This window comes from Wasmannia auropunctata, unplaced genomic scaffold, assembly GCF_000956235.1.
Source record: "Wasmannia auropunctata unplaced genomic scaffold, wasmannia.A_1.0 LD336004.1, whole genome shotgun sequence".
Classification (NCBI taxonomy): domain Eukaryota; kingdom Metazoa; phylum Arthropoda; class Insecta; order Hymenoptera; family Formicidae; genus Wasmannia; species Wasmannia auropunctata.
This window is the reverse complement of record NW_012026886.1, coordinates 336,521-342,242: the sequence shown is the minus strand read 5'-3', so window position 1 is coordinate 342,242 and position 5,722 is coordinate 336,521.

Genomic DNA, 5,722 nt, shown 5'->3' with positions numbered 1-5,722 from the left:
AGAGAGAGAGAGGGAGGGGGGAAAATGTGCAACGTACAACAGGCTTTAAAATGACAATTACGATCAGAGAATAGTGTGCGAAATTGAAGCGACGAGCGTGAGAGCGAATGTCTCAATTTTAAAGAGGTCAGTGTAGAATCTCTCACAGACCGTCTTGTTATATACGTTATTATTGCCAAAGAGATATACCTCCTACGAATCTCATTTATATAATTTGATCTCGTCACTGTTTACGAGTCACGGAATTGATTTAATCGATGATTTAATCCCGTCGTCGTCCCGGACGAAAGTTCGAAGTTTCGAGAAACTCGAGGCGCCTCTCCTCTTTATAGCTGCGCGACGCGACGTTACGTGCGTCAAATGACATTCGCCCGCGTTTCTCCGTTTCCTCGGTCCACGAAATCTCTCTCTCTCTCTCTCTCTCTCTCTCTCTCTCTCTCTCTCTCTCGCTTTCCCGATCCTTCAAATTATTGGAGCGCTTCAATTGCACACATTCATGAATGACAATCAAATTTGAACTAGAGAGATTTATACGAGCAAATAACAATAGATATTATTAACCCGTAAGGACACCTGGGTGCGAATTCGCACCAAGCGTTTTGGAAGTTTTATATCTTCTGAAAATAAAAAGCAAAATTGAAGCAAAAAAATGTGTGTTTCTCAATGTAACATTTTCTGACCAATCGATTGGTAATATTAAATTTTCGAAAAAAGAACGTAATTGTTTTCAAAACTTCGTGTTAAACAAAATCATTCAAAACAAAGCCCTTTACGGGTTAAAGTTTATCTTATATTAGCGTAAAAAGAAATTTGCTGAAACTGATTATAGCAAAATAATTCGTATTTATGGAATTAAGAGCGTTAATTGCTTTGTAGTTTTATTTAATTACCTCAGAAATTATCGATAATAAATGTATCGAAAAACAACGAAATGGGAAAATGATAAATTTAAGGTAATAATTTGAATTTGTATAAATAATGATTTAATATTTTAAAATGCATTTCAAAAATATTTGTCATGAATTTTCATTCGTCGTGAATTATATATGAGCATACCTCCCTCTTCTTTTTTGTATAGTTTGCGAAGTTATTATACAAGCTGTGACCTTTTAGGATTCAGGCGTTCCGAGCAGCTGCCGTGCGGTCTTTTTAGTCGAGAGAAAAAGGCGGCAAAATATCGTGGTGTAAAAGCAAGTAATAGTAACCGTCGCTACGTGATGAGATCGACAACAATGTCGACAACAATGACGTCAGCAATTCGAATTATGCAGTCGACGTCATTCTTGGAATTTCCTCGTAACTACCAAATTGCTCAGATTACAACAGAACTTTCAACGCAGAGAGAAGAGAGAGAGAGAGAGAGGGAGGAAGGGTGGAGTATTCAAAGTGCAAATTACTGTTTATACTTTCTCTTGCAAGTTGTTTATTTTTTAACAAATATTTTCGAATAATATCAATGTAATTGTAAAATTACTTTTCCGGAAAGACTCTTATAGTTTTTGCAGATATACAATAAATGAGAATATCTTATTCTTTAATTAATTATACTTAGTTCAGAATGTTTTATAACGAACTGCTTGACGCCAAGAGTTATTTCCTCCCAGCCATCCCCTAAGGCAACGAGTGTTAATTACAGACGAGTGTTAATTACTCCTCGGGTGATTCGAAGATGACGTTTCCTCAGCGAGAAACTAATGCTTCCGTCAATGCGCGGAATCCTCGCGCGTAATCTTGCGAAAAGCCGACTATCGACGCACGTATAAGATGATTTCGGATATGCTCCTCCCCACATATGTACTGCGACGTCAAGTCGCAACATTCCGGGAGGCACGCGGCACTCGCGGCTTCAGCAGCATCGGGGATTACGATTTCGCGTATTGACGACGGGTCCCCCCCCCTCCCCCGCGCTAATGACACGCGCGATGTAAACTCGCGAATGTAACCACACAGCTGACGTTCTCTGCAGAAGGGGGAATTGTAATTATTATTATGTACGATATGAGCTTACCGCGTCGCGCATCGCACGGCGTGCAAACACGACGTAATGCAATCGTAACGTCGGCGTACGGCGGTGCACGGCTACGCCGGCATGACAGCATCACGTGCGGAAGGTCTCGGTGCCGCGGAAGTGCGCGCCGCTGTGTGCGCGACCTATTATTGCAAGCTAAACAGACGAGCCCGTGTCTGTGCTGGTTTCCTTAATGGCGAGTCAGGCCATTAATGGAGAGAGACGGACTTCGGAGCGGCGTTACCATGCGGCGTCGCGTATATACTCGAGGAAATGTGTATCACTGCATGTGGATAGACACGTCGCGCGATCAGTTCGAGGGATGTGCAGGCCCCAGGCGTTTAGCGATATGGAGCGCGATCGAGCGCGTCGCGAGAGTCCGTAAACCTATTAACCGTATATACTTTCTTACTACGCTGACGATTCTCTCCACGTTAGCGGTGGCGATTAATACCCGAAATCCCGGGAAAGATCTTGATTTTAAGCGCCGGATAAATCACGCGTTTTCCCCCCGCGGTAAAGGGGAACTTCGTTGCGCAGAGTGGCCGGGTGAAACCGCGCCGCGGTGGCGCGTCGTCGAAGAAAAGAAAAAGAAGAAGAAAAAAGAAACGGATTGGCGCGGATCGAGGAGATCCGAAAGCCCAAAATGAAATTACCTCGTAGATGGAAGCCGTGAAGATGGTCAGAGAGCACTCGGATCCTCGGGATTGGATAAAACAGGTAGCCCGTTCCTGAATATATTTCGCGAGATTTACGAAATTTAAAGGCTCTCTCGCCTAGTGGCTGCGCGGTGAGGCGGGGGAGGGGGAGGGCGGAAGGGCAGGAGGGAAACGGAGAGCCGATGAACCTCTCATAAAGAACAGCCGAGCTTTCCGTGAGATTTTTCAAGATTAGCATGGAAAAGCCGGGGGACTCCGCAATGGCGGGGCAAGAGGGGGAGGAGGGGGGAAAGGGAGGGGACAGCTTGTCAGATTTTAATGGCCTACGAGAGTCCCAGAGAATTAATGAGCTCTCTTTCTCTCTCTCGACGGCCGAGCTCGAGATGTGAATGCGAAAACGCTCGGGAATCAGTTCGATTCAACCGACCTAACCGATTCGGTCATTAAGTAACTTTATTTGTGAAGAAACTTGGGCGATATTATATAATGGGGCACAAATAGAGTCGCAAATTGCGCCGTTCTGACGTTTGTCGAAACACTCCATTTTTTTCAATCCATATTTCTCTCTCTCTCTCATCTGCATTAATTGCCCAAGTAGAGTAGAATATTCCCTTTTACACTATGAAATATATATTTTACAAGTGCTTCATATATATTTACACACACACGGCGCGATATTAAAACTTGACGAGGACCTGAAATTTATTCTGCGCGTTGCCACCGGAAAGATATCTTACACCGCGACATAAAATATGTCGGAACGAAACGTATATACATATATATATATATATATATATATATATATATATATATGTATATGTGATACACATATGAGATAGGGACACATACCTTATCATAACCGCGGGAACAGTCCTCCGCCGAGCACGGCGGGGGCTTGCGTATACTGACTGAAAAATTACGAAAAATTTAACTCGCGTTTACGACGTACACGTGACTTATACAGCATTACGGACAATTTTACGTCCGTGAAACAGATAGCGCGTCCCGTTTGCGGTCGATTTTCAGCACTGCGTGCGATGTATACGTAAGAGTTATCGATAACGAAGGGGTGACTCGATTACGGGGGCCGCAATTAACGACCGTTTAATGTCCGCCCGGTGAGAGAGTATCGTATATCTTACCGTGTACATCACAGGCAGAATTTTTATTTTAAAGCACGATGAAATATTGCGCGACACGATTAAATAAAATTGCACATCTTCATAAATAATATGTTAAAACACATTTTTTTTACTATTATTATCCATAGCTATAGTTGTATCCAGGGTTGGAAAAGTTACTTTGTAAAAATAACTAGTTACAGTTAGATACAGTTTTCGTCTCTCTAAAAGTAACTCGTTACCGTTACAAGGTACCGATTCTGAAAAGTAAAGTAACATGTTACAGTTACAGTTAGGTTACTCAAAAAGTAACAAATCGTTACTTTTCAGTTACTTTTAATAGAGCAGTATTAGCATTATAAAAAAAGATTAGTTTACACTGTTAAATCTATAATGTTAAACTGAACACTTATTTAAGTTGCCACTGCTCCTACTTAATAAATAGTTATTTTTTACTAAAACAATGGAATTAAATAATTTAAAACAGTTCAATTTTGGATTAAATTCTATCGTTTTATTTAAAAGTAACTATATTGTTTTAGTTAAAAATAATTATTTATTAAATAGGAGCAGTGGCGATTTAAATAAGGTTCAATTTGACACAATAGATTTAACAGTGTATATCTATATAATTTTATTTAAAAAAGAAAAGTAATGCGCGTATTTAAATACGAGCATTTAAATATTTCGCATAATTACAATCAATATTACGATTAGGTGATTGAGCGAAAGTATTGCATAATTTTGATCCATGAAAGTGACGATATAACGTAACTGTAAAAGTATCTATTAAATTAGTTACTAGTTATTTAAAAAATCTAACCAAGTTAAGTTACAGTTACATATGGAAAGAAAGTAACGAAGTTAAGTTACAGTTATTGAAAAAAAAATAACTGTAGCTGTAATTTCGTTACTTTCCAACTGGACTTGTATCATTCAAAATTTTATATTAGCACCGTGCGCGACGAGATACTATTAAAAACTGTCAATCCTGGGCAAATTTTTGTGACCATCAAAGAGGTCCGAAAGGCCCAGAAGTAATTGCAGAACGTCGATGTTATTCACTATTAACATAAATTTGTGATTATTAACATAAATATTTGAATAATACATTATTAAAATCATTATTTTTTTTATATAAATGCTTTATAAATAAGTACAAATACTTATAATCCTTATAATATCATATATATTGCCGCAAAATTACAATTTCTTTCTACTGTTACCATTTTTATGAATAATTAAACACGGTAATTATAAAAATGCAGTTTTAAATAAAATTAATTATTAGCAAGTTGTAAATATATGTACATGTCTAAAAACATTATTCTAATAATAAATCATAAAATTAATATTATATTATGGACTAATTCCTTAAATTTTAACAATTGCTAAACAGCCACGTTAACTCCCATAAGATTGTCAATCTTCAATAGCATTTCGTCATCGGTGATATTAGATTTATTCTTCACATCGCGTAGTTTTGAAAAAAACTATAACTGCGATAGCGTCGGTGAGTAACCATCAAGTCGCTGCTGAAAAATCAGGTCAAACACATCAGATGACCCGACCGTGGCGGTCAACGTGTTAAGTTTCGGCTCAAATATCCGCGTCTGCCATTGAATTAGATCGTCTCCCAGGGAGGTAGATGTGACAATTCGCGGCGCAAATATCGGGGGATCGGTCGCTGAGCGACGCCGTCGCGTCGCGTCGCGTCGCGTCGCGTCGCCGCCGTCCCGTGGCCGAGTCGCCTCTGCGAGTGTGTACGCGCGCGATGCGAGTGGCAATATTTCGTACGTAACTGCGAAGGAGTTCCCGGGTTTTTTGAAAATGCTCACCGCCGTCCCGTGACCTCCCGGAAGGGCTGCAGGCCCGTGTCCCGTGCGCGCGGGGGGGTGAGATCGCCGATTTTCGCCGTCGGATAATTCCGAGAA